Source organism: Ursus arctos, unplaced genomic scaffold, assembly GCF_023065955.2.
Source record: "Ursus arctos isolate Adak ecotype North America unplaced genomic scaffold, UrsArc2.0 scaffold_21, whole genome shotgun sequence".
Taxonomy (NCBI): domain Eukaryota; kingdom Metazoa; phylum Chordata; class Mammalia; order Carnivora; family Ursidae; genus Ursus; species Ursus arctos.
Window position 1 is genome coordinate 23084487 of NW_026622886.1, and position 16298 is coordinate 23100784.

The 16298-nt window shown below is 40.0% G+C and overlaps 1 protein-coding gene across 9 annotated transcripts in view; it reads left to right on the top strand.

Moving 5' to 3' along the window:
- ATP2B1 (ATPase plasma membrane Ca2+ transporting 1) overlaps positions 1-16298 on the top strand; it is a 125358-nt gene that overhangs the window by 38500 nt on the left and 70560 nt on the right. Inside the window, exon 1 of one of the 9 annotated variants that reach the window (XM_044384547.3) lies at positions 9473-15350. The exons of the other annotated variants lie outside the window; for them this stretch is intronic. The gene's annotated coding sequence lies outside the window, so the exon portion shown is untranslated. Of the gene's footprint in view, positions 1-9472; positions 15351-16298 lie in introns of those variants that run through there. 9 annotated transcript variants of the gene reach the window in all.

The window sequence follows — 16298 nt, forward strand, 5'->3', positions numbered from 1 at the left end:
AGGATTAGGTAGAGTTATTCTGTAAATTACTTAGCTCGGTACCTAGCACGGGTGTTCTACTCTTAACTATGATCGCTAATATCAATGTTGTAATTCTTCACAGGATACAAATGCTACTAGAATTTCATTGTGGCTTAGAATATTCTCTCCTAAACAGTGCTTAATGAGAAAGGCCACATTTTCTTTTTCTGCTCTGATGGCTGTCCTTTGCCTGTGCTTTCCTGGTTGACCAGTCCGTTTCTGACTGTTCTGTTGTTTTTGTTTTTGTTTTTTTCCTGCATTAAGTGAAATTGACTCATTCTGTCTAGCTAATGTCAGATCTTGAGTTCTGGGTTCCATTTTGCTCTTTTTAGGATATTTGATGTGGATGCTCAGCTTGATCAATTATATTAGGTTGATCTATATGAACTTGCTGATACTCTACTGGTTTTCATCCATAAAAATAGCAGTCTTATATGGCTTAATCTAATCTACTAGTTTTAAAATTTAATTCCTCCCAGATGGTCCCAACAGTTCCTGTTATGAGAGGCTAAGTCTGTTGACAATGCATGAAGCCTTTCCTTTGAGTGCAAAGGGCTGTACCAGAAGGCTCCTTTTCTGGTGATCAAGTTCTGAGAAAGTTCTTCTATTGTATGTGTGCTTGTATCTTTTGTGTAGTGTGCCATTTTTCCTCTTCTCTTTGCATTTAGGCTTTTTTTTTTTTTTTTTTTTGCTCAGGCCAGCCCTGAAGGTATGAGAATGATCATTTGTACTTGATGGATCGTTTTCATAGTGCATTTTTAAATTAAAGTCATTGAGATTATTAAACCAGTGTTTGCTACTCAGTATACATTCTGTGCATGATATATCCTAGATCATAGGTATTAACTTTAAAAGCTATTCCTAGTTTTGGTAAGGACATTGTGTGTCAGTATCAGAGTTGGCAAATTCTTTTGTTGCCCTGGAATTTCAGTATAATGCTGGTAGATCAAAGTCAGAATGCCTAACAGTTGAAGAGAAATTCTTCAGTTTCATATTCTTAAATAACACCCAAAGCATTTAGGAAAGAAAATAATCTGTAGGGGCGCCTGGGTGGCACAGTGGTTAAGCGTCTGCCTTCGGCTCAGGGCGTGATCCCCGTGTTACGGGATCGAGCCCCACATCAGGCTCCTCCGCTATGAGCCTGCTTCTTCCTCTCCCACTCCCCCTGCTTGTGTTCCCTTTCTCGCTGGCTGTCTATCTCTGTCGAATAAATAAATAAATAAATAAAGAAAATAATCTGTAGGTTACTCTGACAAATTAGCTCATTTTCTCTTCTTGTTTTCTGGTTCATGTCTATTTACAGTATGTGAATTCTGCATGTTTATAATAACGGGATAGATGTGTATTTTTGTGTTTCTCCATGAATATTGTGTCACAAAGAGTTTTCCAGATTGGTGTTTAATTTTCTTAATTGTTACTTTTAAGTCTGTAAGAATCTTCAACAGTTAATCATCTAATTTTAATTATAAGAAGAAAACCTTTTTCTCTCTGGGGTGTCCCTGTCCTATTCTTTTTAAAAAAAGACCAATCTAGTTTGTAGATCAGCTGTTATAAAATTCTGGATGTGTGATACAGCCCTCTTGCTTTTTAATTCTTAAATACCATTAGGTGTCATTATATATAAGGATATCACATTGAAATATTGAATTAAATGTCATTGTTCATTTAACAGATATCTGTTATGTGTCTTCTGTATTGGTAGGCTAATTTAAATATTGTATAATACGTGCTGAATATGACAGTTTATTGGAAACTAATTTAAAATCTCTTACTGCTAATTATAACAAATAGTTATAGTTTATTGAGTGTTTACTATTAAGTGCCAGGTATTAAGACACAGGGATGATTTTAAGATATTTCATATATTAATTCATTTAAAGCTCTAAAAAATTAGAAGGGTAGATGGTATTATCCCCATTGACAAATGAGGAAGCTGAAACAGTGGGTAAATTGCCCAGGGTCACTCAGCAAGGACAGGAAAGTGCTGGAATGAATATCTTAGACATTATGGACCTGCTGAATAGTTACTGTTTGGTGGTGGGTTGGGCATCCACTTGAGTGCTGGCAGAATCTCTGCTTCTCTGGAATGGACATTCTCATTTGCTGGCGCCCACATGGGCCTTCCTAAAGGACCACTGTCTTCAGTGCAGTGCTGCGTGTGCCCAGTCTAGTTACTTATCCTGCAGGAGTAGTTTCCATGGCAAGGTGCTGTTGCCTTAGTGTGGTCATCAGGAGATACAGAAATGAGCAAGACCATCCTGTCCTCAGAGCTTACCATGCAGTCAGAAGGAAAGCTATGCACACAAGCAATTGTGATAGTACATACTGAATGCTGTAGGATCCGAAAAAGACTGCAGATGCAGAGAGAAATAGGCTAATTTCATGTAATGGGATCAGAGTAGAGAGGGCATTTTAACTGTTCCTTGAAGGAGAAGTTCATAGAAAGGCCAAGGAAAGAGGCCAGCTTTTATTAGGGAAAATTCATTAGGGAAAATGACAGTAAGAGACTGCTATTTGAAACCTGTCCAAAGAAAAAAGGAGGTAGGGAGTGTGAGGGCAGTCCCACAACAAATGGTGAGAGGAGTTTTGCAGACCTGGTACATGACAGCCGTGCTGAAGCTGTCGCCTTCCACGCCTCTTCTTTTGAGGACCTTTGCAGAGGGGAGATGCTCACAGACTAAATGCCGTCCGGGATCTGTCACTGTCTTGAAAGTACTCCTTCCTTCTAATCTCCTCCTTCATTCCTTCATTTTACTTTTTGCAGTTGCTACAAAAGAAAATTAAACATGTTTCCCACCCCGGCCCCATTCTGCCTCAATTTAGATGTATGCTAGACAGTATAGCCTTTCTTGAGGACACATACCCATTTAACACTTATCCTTTGTGTGTTCACCAAATCTTTTGTGATGCTCTCTATAACACTTAATTGTATTTGCTTGTATACTTGTCTTTATCCCTCATTTAGTTTGTAAACTCCTTGAACAAAGAGCCTTGGACATAGGGCTTACTGAGACATGTTTGGGACTGATGGGAACTCCACAGAGAAGAACAACAGGTTTGGGAGGGACTGTGATAAGTTTAATATTGGTGGTTGAGTTTGTGCTGTAAGATATTCAGATAGAGATGTCTGTTAACAGGTGAAAACATAGGCGGAGAGCTTGATCAAGGCCTTAGATGTAGGTCATGGTATCAGCTGCCGAGAGGGAAGAAAGGTCTCAGATGGATCCCTGCCTGATAACCTCACTTAGGGCATAGTAGTGATTTTAAAAAGCCAAGGAGGGACCTTTGTCTTGGGCCTTTGTCTTTGTCTAGATCCCTGCCTGATAACCTCACTTAAGGCATAGTAGTAATTTTAAAAAGCCAAGGACAGACCTTTGTCTTGGGACCTTTGTCTTTGGGCAGGGGACTGGGGAACACAGGACAGCTGACTTAGTGAGCAGCAGGGCCCCTCATCCTGAACCCGTGGTCTGGAAACTCCCCTGGAAAGTGAGAGAATCTGTTTTTCACACTCATGGAGATCCCTCCCCTAACCACCTGTGGCAGGTGTGGCTCCCAGCTGACCTTCACTCCAGAGTCCAGAAGGCCCAGGGCACCTCCAATTTCAGCAGAGAGAAAGAGATCAAGGAACGATGAGAAGGAATTAAAAGAGAGGAAAGGAAACTGAGGCACAGAAAGAGGCTCCCCCCCATCACAGCAAGTTGCAGCTAGAGGAGCCCCTATAAGTGAGCGCATCTTGGACTGAGGCTCAGAAGAGACTATTGAGGACACAGCTCTTGAGAGACAGCTGTCCATAAGCCAGGAAGAGGGTCCTCCACCAGGAACCAAATGCTGGCACCTTGATCTTGGACTTCCCAGGCTCCAGAACTGTGAGAAATCAATTTCTGTCGCTTAAGCCACCCAGTCTGTGGCATTTTGTTCTGGCAGCGGGAACGGCCTTTTTCTTCCTTCTCAACTAATCACAGTCTTTGAGAATTTCACACCCGAGTTTGGGTGCAGTTCTGGCCCACAGTCATTCACTGGATGTGTCGTCCATGCCAGGCTCTGTTGGGGGTGCTGAGTATCCAGAGGTAAAAAGTGCCCCCGGTTCTCTGCTGGGAGGAGTCACCTCCTGGCGAGACAACAGGCAAGTTGATAACAAGGGTGTCACAGGTGGTGGGCTGGATGAGCCTTCCTAGCTCAGTGAGTGCCCTGCCCTTAGTCTTGTCAGGGCACTGATCCTGGGAAGGATTCTGTCTCCCAAACTGCCATGGCTTGAGTCTCCCATAGCTTGAAACATCAGCCTGCCATCATGGCCCCATCTCATGGCACTGGCCTTTTGGCCAGACTTGAACCAGCAGTAGATGAGGAGATCTGGCCTAATTTTTCTGCACAGAAAAGACTAATCATTCATCCAGCCATTGGGAAAAAAAGAAAGCCAGGGAATGTGGGCTGAGGAGTATTTCTCAGGGGCCTGAGAGAGCTAAGTAAGCAACAGAAGGGACAAGGGTGAAGAGTACTAGCAAATGACACAAAGCTGTGTAGGAGGTTGAGGACTGAGAGGAAGCCAGAGATCTAGTCACCACAGGCAGCCAGCTGAGGACTGTGAGGATGGATTCCGTTTGCCCGGTTTCAAGGTGAAAGGGTGACCAGGAAGCAGTAAGAATGGACCTTATCAAGAGGTGTGGCAAGGGGGTGGGGTGGGGAAGGATAACTTGCTTGGTTAACGGAATCCAGGAGAGGCTTATTTGGGGGATGAGGAGGGAAGAGCCTTTGATGTGGTCAGATGTATCTGAATATTGGTTAGGCTAAGTGAAGGAACCGGTGCAAAGTGCAAAGTGCAAAGTGGTGGCCACGGCTTGCAAAGACAAGGAGACGGTGTTGGAGGAGACCTCTGGTAGCCTGGCTAGAGACAAGAGCTGGGGTAATTGAGGAGACTTGGAATAGAAAGAGGAACATACAGGATGCCTGCGTGGCTCAGTCCTTAAACGTCTGTCTTTGGCTCAGGTCATGATCTCAGGGTCGTGGGATCGAGTCCTGCATCAGGCTCCCTGCTCAGCGGGAAGCCTGCTTCTCTCTCTCCCACTCCCCCTGCTTGTGTTCCCTCTCTCGCTGTCTCTCTCTCTCTCTGTCAAATAAGTAAAATTAAAAAAAAAAAAAAAAGGAATATGCTAGGAAGACAGAGGATCGGATCGTATGTGATTGAGAAAGTAAGTTTCCAATGGAACTAAGAGCTCAGTTTTAAAAATTTCAAGCAGCATTGTTCAGCCAGACAGTATGTCTGTTCAGGGGTAGCTAATTAACTGAATGGGAGTAGTGGGAGGATAAAAGAACAAGTGAGACATGAGAGCAAAACTGGAGTCACTGACCATCGGGAACTTAGCTTTTTTAGGGAGGCAAGTATGATCCGAAGGGGTCTTGAGTGCCTTTGAGCCTGGAAGTCAGAATGTATACAGAAGGTTCTGTGTAAATGAAGAGAAATAGAGATAAGTTGCACTAGAGAGGAATCTTGAAAATAGAACAATTCCGGACGATGATGATTTTTAATATGTGGCTCTACCCTTGACGAGCAGTCACAGAGTACAAATCAAAGTCTTGGAATGAAGGTCAGGAACTGTGTGAAACCAGTTTGAAGGATCATGAGCGTGATGGGATGGAGTGGTTATGGTTCAGCACACTCCCTGATCTCCATTATTCTTTGCACTTTGGTGAATTAACTCTAAGACAGATTCTGGCCTAACATCCTCTTAAAATATAGCTTACCTTATTTTCAGCCAGAATCTTTGAATGCGTTGCGGAAATGGGTATTGATCTACTGCACTGTTCTTTGGTAACCATAGCTGGAAATTGCAAAAGACCGTCAGCCGTCAAACCATGTAAATAAAGAGAAAGAAGATAAAGAAATGGGAAAGTGTTGTCTCTCCTTTATTTCTGCATTCAGTTGTTTAAATATTGGGATAAAAAAATCCTTGAAATTTACAGTTTTTAATTAAGAAAACAGAAAGCTCATGTTAAATTTACAGACAAGAGTTCTGCCTCCCTAAATATTGCCGACTTTATTTTTGTGAGCTCGTTCAGTGACATAATGAGCATCCTGTCTCCTTAAGCATTTAGTGTAGGCTCTTGTGAACTGACAGGATAGAAGCTCTTAAGGACTGAGTAGGCTGATAGAGCAGCTGGTGTGACATGCAAGTGTTCATACTGCCTTCTCGCTCCTGAACAGAAGGGGGGGGCAGTGTTTTAATTTAGAAATCTCTTCCTTGACTATAGCTCAGATTCTCAAAACCAGTGAAACTAGAAAATGATAGAACATATCGTTCTCATATGTAACTGGAGATATAATATGTTCTTACATTTGATGGTAAGCTGTACAGGATTATGGAAAATTAACTTTCCTTAATTTTGAGCTTTTCAAAGGCTTACCTTTACTAGGAAACTGTCACTGTTGGGATGAGAGTTCTTGAAATGCCTAAATCGAACAGTAGAATAGGAGAAAACAAAGGATAGTTTATTTTGGAGGACATTGGAAGGTAGGTATGTAAATTATACTTCTCTGGTAGGTTTCTTAAAATCTAATACTTTTAGGTGTTTAAAATCATTTTACATGTTCCAAATGAAACTATAAGTCTCCATATTTCTCTGAATGAAAGAAATTATTTTTAGTGTTTGTCAGTATACTTGGTATTAAAAATCAAAGCAATTTAAAGTAACAGCTCCCAGAATATTTTTAGAGTATGGTCTGCTTTCAATTATTCATGCAAATTGAGAATAACATAATGAGGAGCTATGAATAATTTGCTTATATAATTGACAGGGAACTTTGGATGAAGGTGATAATCCAGCAGTTTGTTCCTTAGCCAAACTTCAGGGCACATTGATCCACAGCAGTGGTTCTCCCCAGCAATAGCGGTAGCATAGTATCCTTGTCGCCTGGAAAGCTACTAGAAATGTAAATTCTTGGGCCCTACCCCGATACACTATTGAATTGAAACTCTGCAGGTGGAGTCCAGCAAATCGTGTTTTACCCAGTCCTTCGTGGGATTCTGATGCATGCTGAAGTTTGAGAACCACTGATCTGAAGTCTGTGGAATTAGTATATAAATGATTTTAATAATCCAATATGTGACCCAGCACTTTTCAGTTTATCCTGGTTGTGGTACATTCCAGAAGGATTGTGGTTTTGGACTGTGGAAGTACAACTTTGCAAATCTAGAACAACCTTTTAAGAAATACGGATATCATCAGAGTTTGGGATAAGATGACTCCCAACGGACTTGACCATAAAGCAAAAATGCCTAGAGTGAACTTCAAGATATCTGTGTTTGGCATCATTCACATTAACATTTTATCATATACTCTGTTTAATTAAGTACTTTGTTGGCATAAACAAATAATCCGTGCTATCAAAAGCAGGAGTAATTGTCTTACAGCCCCAGGGAGGGAGATGAATCATCAATTTATAGATTCTCTTCTGCTTTGGGCTGACATATTTCTTTATAAACTAAAGGCTGTGGGGAATAGGAGCTATGTTTCAGGCTAGGAAAAGGAAACGAGGTGATTTTATTCACACTTGCACTGAGCCAGACGGCTATAGTGTGGTTTTACCATTTTAATTGAATTGTGAAATTCCAAAATATGAGAGAGACAGAAAAAAATAAACCTTGTAAATGCACATGCAAATAAATTTTAACTATTATCTGTAAACTGATCTAATGCTCTCACTAAAAACAGATGAAAACAATTATGGTCAGGCTCACAGTGCCACCCAGCCCCTCCCCACTGACTCCCTTGACAGTTGTTCAAGAATAGGAACAAGCAGTGGAAAATGAAAACAAGCAGCCAGAGATGGCGGTGTGGTGGGGGCATCAGAGAAATGAAGGCCCCAGAACATTTCCAGAGTGAGGGAGTGGTTAGGGGTGGCAAAGGTTTGTTGGTAGGTTAGGTCAGAAGGACAAAATATGCCCCTTAGATTTAAAATAAGAGGAGTTAGTGGTCACCTTTCAGTGCAGCCCAGGAGAAGAAGCTCCTGGTTGATCTTTGAGTTGAAGATGAAGTAGAAATAGCAAATTTCAGAACCGATGGTAGATTCGGAGTTGAGGATTTTCTTATCCAGTGACCCTAACTGGGTAAGATTTTTATGGATTAGTTAGATCTAGTTGCTAACCTGATTTACCATATTGATTTGGTATAACTTTAACTTAGCATGCGTAATCCTGACTATTTCTCAAGTAAATGTATCATTTACTCCAGGCTTTATGAAATATTGAAACTCAGCATTATTACTTTTCATAGCCTCGAGGATCTAGGACCTTGGTTAAAAGTCATTGCTATGTAGCAGTCATTGTATAGCTCATTTGAAAATCTTAAATACCTTTTAACTAATATTGTCTGAGGGGATTTAAAGGAAAGTTACGTTGTATATGTTACGTATCAAGGTGGTTTGAAAAGTCCTTGAATGCTGTGACTTTCTCTTGACTAGCCCTGCGTGCCTATCGTATCATTTTAAACATAGGGTTATGAGGTTTTATTTTGCTCTATTTAAATTGTCCTCGTTTACTGTTACAGAACCTGTTTTTCAAATTGATGTTTAGCTTGAGGATCAAACACAGACATTAAGCACCTACTATATTGCAGACAGTGCTAGGGGTTAAAATTAAACGCCCCAAACCCTGCCTTGAGGTCACAGTTCATTGGGAGGACAGAGAGGTAAACAGATCATTGCTCCTGTGCAGTAAAAGCTGTAACAGAAGAACAAATTAGTGCCCCCACTATTCTGATCTACTTGTGGCCCACCCGAGAGGTTTGCCACGGTGGTGGTGCTGCATTTATCACGGGCAGCAGCTGTGGCTCGCCCTTCAAAGTGCTGTACTGAGTCTCTGCCTGTGCAAGAGTCTAGTAGATGGTAAGTCATTTACTGAGGGGAGAGAGACTAATTTTAGTCAATGCAGATAGATACAGCGACGGTATTTATGAATCCTGTGAGACTAATAAATCAGATATTGTAGACGATGTTTATTTTCTGTTTTATCAGCTCTATAAAACTGAAATCATGTTTGGTGAATTTAGTCTTGTTTATGTATCATTCTTTACTCACCTGATATAAATTACTTTTCTAAACAGGCTTTATAGTCTTTATGTTCCTTTGTGTAGTGTGTATGCTTTCTTTAAGCCTCTTAAAAAATAAAAAATGTGAGTTCAGAGAATATTCAAATTGAGTTATCCCTTGGTTCTTCGGAGCGTTTTAACGAAATAACTTGAGCATAACAAAACTTTGTGAAAGAAACCTGACCAGTCATATCTTGAGGTATCTGCTCTTTGACATGCATGGTATTGAGAGCCCATCCTCTTTCTCTGCCATTAATCTGATATTACACGTCAGCACTTTAATGTTTAGTAGCTTACATTTTTATCATTTCTAATTAAAAATTGTTTTAATTGTTGGAAGACTTTACATTTGTGGGATGTGAATTAGGATAATGTTTTTCTTTCTTTCTTTTTTTTCTGTAGAAAGTGACTGTTTTGAATGATCATAGCACCTCTTGGTAAGCTACAGGGATCAAAGATGAATAAGGCACGGTTTTTGTCTTTAAGTAAATTTAAGTTTAATGGGCCTAAATTTAGGCTTAGTTATGTAGTGGTTACACTGTTGAACCTTCCAGGGGACATTTAAGGTGGCGAGTTTTAGGTTGTCCTGCCTGAGGACTGAAGGTCACTGCTATTATCTAATGGGGTAGGGTGGGGCAGTGTGGGCCCGGCTGGATTTCTTAATTTATGAGATAGTGCTGACAATAGAAGGCTAATAGCAGCCACAGTGAGAAACAGCTATGAAAGTTAGTTATCCCTCGCCTCACGACTACTTGTGTACAAAGGAAGTTGGGTTAATTTTTATGTTAAAAGAAAAAAAGAAACTAAGAAAATAGAGATTCTTGAGTGTTGTTTTGTGAAAGGCTGCAGTTAAAAGCAATTTTTTAGCTTTTTGACAGTCCGATGTTGTCTACTTTGAAGTGCAGTGACATCTTTGGATTAGTAGCCTCTTTACAACCTGTACGTTATGATTTATCCCATGACTTAAATTTTGGTCTTCTCCTCTTCTTTTTAATGATTTTGTAAGTATTTAATATTTGCTTTCTTTTATTATAAGCATCTTTATTCTTTTTGGAAGTAGGTGATTATGTATGTTTGGTTTCATTGGCTATAAAATGAGCAATTGGATTTGATCGACTTCCCTTTCAGCCATTCAGTTCTATGATTCTTTCCTTTGTAACCATTTTTTAACAGAATGTTAGCTTTTTAAAATTTATTTATGGTTAGTTTTTTTTTTTTTGACTTAGAAATTTTTAAACAGTTATTCTAAGTGAATGAAAATAATGTTTTCAGCTTTAGTTTTTTTTTTTAAACCCCAGATCCATAATTTATGTTCCTATAAAACCAGCTGTTAAGAACCTTTGTAAATATTTATTTTTCAAAATTTACTGAGATGTATTAGAGCTAGTAAACAGAAATTTGACTTAACATTTAAGTTATTTTAGTATATCAAATGAAAACGCAAAGACATTTCATTGAGCCATTTCAGTATGGATACCTTAAGAAAACTGAGTATGTTGGGGAAAGAGTATATGAAATCAAAAGTAACTTCATGTACTGAAGTAGTTACAAAATCTGTAAGTATTAGAAAAGAGTAAGATTTAGGACTGCGACTTTTTATGTTTTGAAATATCATTGTGAATTGAGAGTGATTTGAAAAAAATTAAGATTACTTGGGAATCTGTAGCTAGTTGATTCAAAGGACATTTTAAGAGACGAATGAAAGTTTAAACAAAAGGATTGGCTACGAACAAATACGTTTCTTTTGATTTATAACCAATTTGTTTAAATTTAGGGTTGAAATTAATCACATGACTTTCCTAAGCTTATGACCACAGTTAGCAGATCTTCAAATTAGATGGTATCTTTCATAAGTTACATACAAGGAAGAACCCCCCCCCCCCCGGGGTTTGTTGTCTTTGAAGTAATCTTGCCTAAAAGGAGTCTTTATTTTTAAAAGCTAAACAGAGTCAATGGAGAATGGAGTGCTGAACCGGAAGTCAGTTGTGTATGTGTATAAAGCATGCTTACTGCATTAGACCAGTGGAGTCACCTTTTAAAGTAGGAATGGGATTTTAAAGATTGCTGTTGTCACAAAAAGGGCATGGACTGTCTTCAGGTATTGAGCACTCTTCCTTATAATTCCTTTAGTATCTTGCGTGATCAACTCCAGAGCTAAGCAGTTCTCGCTGACCCAGAGGCCCTTTATTAGTCAGGGTTCTCCAGAGACACAGAACCAATCGGAAATAAGATACATACAGTGATTTATTATGAGGAATTTTCTCAGGCATTTATGGAGGCTGAGAGGTCCCACAGTCTGCCTTCTGCAAACTAAAGCCCCTGGAAAGCCAATGGTGTCACTTTTTCAGTCTGGGGGCAGAAGATTGATGTCTCAGCCCAGAGGTGGTATGAATTCCCTCTTCGTGTTTTGTTCTGTTCAGGTCCTGTATGGATTGGGCAATGCCCACCCTGGGGAGGGCAGTCGGCTTCACTTAGTTCACCTGTTCCAATGCTAATCTCATTCAGAAACACCCTCCCAGGTACACACAGAAATAATGTTTAACCAGATATCTGAGCGCCCTGTGATCCAGTCATGTTACCTTAAAATTAACTGTTACACACCTATTCCAAATTTTGATAACTTGTTACAGAGTCTGCTTTATGTAGCCAAAACTACCTCTCTGCAGCTTTCTTTCCTTTCATTCTACTTGTGTCCTTCAGTACACCACAAAATACATCTAGTGCTTTGTCTACACTATAAAACTTCAAATGTCTTAAGTTTGCTATCCCAAGTCATTCCTCCCCCAGACTAAATTTCCTCCATTCCTTCAATGTATTCGTTTCAGGGCTCTTCAACATTCTATTATTAACTGTTTGCAGTACATAGTCCGTGTGGTTCACACCAGACCAATGCAAAGCCTAGTAGGACTGTTATGTGTAATGCAAATAAAAGTATTTCATTCATCACTCTCTTTGATACATTCAGTCATCATATGTTTTATCTGTATAGCAGAGCTTCTTTTATATTAGACTATGATCAGAATCCTCTTTTCCTCCAGGCTTAGAAAACTTCTTTAAAGATTCCTCATCTGAAATGGCTGGGCAGTCCTTATCTGAGGAGAGTAGGGTTATTCTCCGCAGAATGTATCTGCAAATATTCTTACAATAAAAAACGGCTAAAGTGTTTACCATTAACTGTGTGCCAGGCTAAGTTCAAATGGTTTCACATAGATTAACACACTTACAGAGGTGGGTACTGTTTTGTATCTGTATTTATAGATGAGCCGGTAATCTTTTTGCTGTGTTTGTCCAAGGCAAAGCAGAGTAGTCTTGTTACCTATCTTTATAGGTGTTAGACTCCTGTCACTGCTGCCTAAGAACATACTCTCTTTGCAGGCTCAGTGGAAAGCACTTATATCATGTTAGCATCAGGTTAGTGCATTTTGTAACAATTAAGTGTATCCTCTCATTCCTACCTGTCTTTCTGGACCCTGATTCTGTCATCTTAACATTTGCTGGCTTACCTAGCTACAAGCCATCTACAGATTGGAGAAACATAACCTCTGTGTTTATAAATCACCAACAGTGGTTAGAAGTCAGGAATTAGGAACCAAGTAATGTCTTCCAGGTTGTCGTTCTTTGTTATAATATGTTTAGTTATAGGAGCGTATATTTTGTATCTTGTCCGCAAGAATCTCATGTTACTATGTAATATTTTTAGAACTCTGAATTTCATCCAGCTTCGTATTTCATCCCATAATTTACTTAACTGTTGCCCTGCATTTCTTTGAGTTTTTCTGATATGCAGTTTTTTGTGGTTATCATTGTTGAGTCTAGATAACGTCCATACAACCATTTCATGATCTACAAGTCATGTGTTCTTGTGAAAGAAGGAATTGAAATTGTAATTAACCAGACTGTCTTGTTAGGAGCTTCACTCATTGCTGGGACCTTGCAGTCATTTTTTGGTCTTCTGTGGAGGGCTCATTCCTAGTAAAGCTAATGTGTCCATTGGAATCCATCTTAATCCTTCTTCTGGAAGACTGTAACTGTTTTTGCCTAACTCCAGTCTGAAACTACCTCTTTGTTTTTCTGTAATCCCTCAAAGACTACCAGAGATGTCATGTAGGGATTCAGGGGTATGTTACGTAGACCAAGAGGCCTCCATAGAATAGCTGTGTGTTTTTTTTTTAAATCCCCCTCTTCAGGGGGGCTCAGCTTCTACATAACAAGATTAATTCTAAACTTTTCAAATGGAAGATCCAAATCTTTTCGACAACACAGAGAAGCAAAAACATCCACTTTCTGTTATATTTCAGTCCCAAATAGTGTGTCCCCATCTTGATTGTCATTCTGTGGCTAACAAATAAAAAACAAAACCTTTTATTGTCCTAAGCATTTTTGTAAATCCACTAGTTCAGTGAATGGAGGGGTGAAAGTGGATAGGGAGGAAAATAGTGGAGGAGGCCATAGACAATCCAGAAACACACAACAGCCTGATGTATAACTTGTAGGTAATTGTAAATTCAAATAGTCCACTTTTGGAAAGTGGCTCGTTTGCATTTGGTGCTTTTGCTTGGACTTCTCTTTCTTTAAACAGTGGGGCAACTGAACATAATTGGTAATCATGTGCTTATCAGAACTGTGTGGCTTGCAAAGTGGTAGAAAACTCAGCCCCAAAAGGGAATTTATCGAAAAATTACCAAGAAAATCAAGGGATAGGACAGACTTGAGACTCCGATTTACCAAGGGACTCAAGTGATCCAGCACTGACGACACATTCCTTGCCTCTCTCCTTTCCTCCCTCTGTCTCTCCTTCCCTTTTGGATCCATTCGCAGAGGATTTCCACATCTCAGATTTAAATTCAGTAAGAAGAGACAGGTCTCTGCCCCAGAGTCACAGCGGGAGCCACCTTCCTGCCTCTTGGCCTTTGTTGGGTCATATGCACATTCCTGAACCAGTTATCATTATGGCCAGGGGAATGCTTGGATGTGGAGGGAACCTCACGTGGACTACATTGAGAGTCAGAGAAGGGCAGGTCCCTAAACAAAAACTGGGGGCCGTTGCTGAAAAGTGGGGGAAGGGATGCTGAGTTGGCAAATAACAAATATCCACTAGAGTGTCTTGAATTCTGCTTTTACTGTATAAATTGGCACATTTGGTATTATTTGACTGTTTTCTGACCTATGGCACTTTCTGTTTGAACCTAATAAACATGAAGACATCAAGTAGAGGCAGTACAGTGGAAGGAGCATGGCTTTTGAGTCACAAACAGAAATTCAGATCCTAGCTCTGTTATGTATCCTATGTTGAGAAATTGAAGAGAACTCCATAAGTAACACCCGTTTCTCCTGCTTGCATTCTATGAAGAGACAATGACTGGCAGAGAGGAATAAAAATACGAGTTTTAATATTGACAGAAGCTGAAATGGAGGATTTGGGTTTTTTGTGTGACAACAGTGAAGCTCTACAGTTGGACCCAAAACCAATTGGTTCTTTACCCCCACCCCAGGCACTTTGAACAGTAGCAGGTGGTTGTTGTTGTTAACCCGGGGGTCTTCTCCCACCCTAATAACTCAGACCAGAATGTACGAGTTTTGTAGAAATCTGGTTCCCAAAAGAAGGCAGAAAGGTGAAGAAACTACATGTGTCTAGTCGCTCTTGGAAAATCTGGGATGTTGCTTATTTTACCTCAGTGGTAATTGATGGGATAGGAAGCTACCATTGAGGAAAATTCCTCTTTCTGGAGGAAACCAGAAGACTGATGACATACACAAAGACTTAGTTAGGAATCTTAATTATTTTTTCTCTTGAACAATAATAACTTATTTTAGGATTGGTGAGATACTCAGATGCTAGCAAATTTTGGATGTGGAAACTCAGGGAAATTATCAAATAACCACCCTCTCTGGTTTTTGGAGTTAGGTTATTATAATAATTGATGTGTGAGTAGGAGGGAGCCCACTTTGCCTCGGAGATGAGTAAAATTGGTAATAATTGGGCAAGTAAGAGGAATTTGTGAAGTGGGAGGAAGCAGGCAATGAAAAAAAAATTACAGAATCTATAGCTATCACATCCTTGCACGTTTAACCCAAGGCACGCAAATTTTCCTCAACCACCTGGTATGAATTCAGAGTTTTTAACCCATTTTCCTATCCACTGATTCTCACAGTGTGCTCTCTGGACTGATAGCATCTGTATCACCTGGGAATTTGTTAGAAAAGCAAATAATGGAACCCATCCTAATCCTACTGAATTGAAACTGGAGGTGAGACCCAGCCGTCTGTATTTGAATCACATATAGTTGATCTTGATGCATATTGAAGTATGAGAACCACATACCATGATGTGCAAACATCCTCGTGACAGTTTAATAGATGAAGATTAATTGTGCTTGCCAGTAATCTATTCTAGTTTCCAGTCATTGAACGTTTTATTAAATATGGGGGACTGGGGTATTTGGGGAAGGAGAGAGGTTGAGTAGGTAAAATAGAGCTTGGGTTTGAGTGCTAAACAGGCATGAGCAATAGGACTGTTTTTTCACCCTGTAAGTTCAGGTGTCGTAGCATGATGCCTGTTTTAAAAACTAACTGTAACAGCAAAATGCACACCTTTGGATAAGGGAGAAATTAGAATGAGAGAGAACCTGGGGGTAGTGATTATAACTTGTGGAGGAGGGACTCGAAGATCAGAAAGAAGAACGTTATATATTTTCAAAGGAAGAATAAACTCAAATGATTGAAGCTGAAGTGGATGGAATCAGAGGTAACGTAGAATTTCAAGCCCAGGTGATTAGAATAATGGTGATTGAGGAAGAGGGTTCTCTACTTAGGGGATAAGATGAATCCAGTGTTGCTGGGGCACCTGGGTGGCTCAGTTGGTTAAGCGTCTGCCTTCGGCTTACGTCGTAATACCGGGTCCTGGGATTGAGCCCCCGCATCCGGCTCACTGCTCAGGGGAAGCCTGCTTCTCCCTTCCTCTGTCACTCCCACATGTAAACATGTGTGCTCTTTCGCGTTCTCTCTGTCAAATAAATAAAATCTTTGAAAAGAAGATGAAACCAGTGTTGGGCGTGTTAACATTGAGGTGATTAAAGGACATAGATGGAGGTGAGAGTTGAAAACATTCATCTTTAGGTGGCTCAGAGCACAAGGAGAACCTGGGAAAATTAATGCATCCATTTATTAAAGTAATGATCACCTATATGTGATTCAAA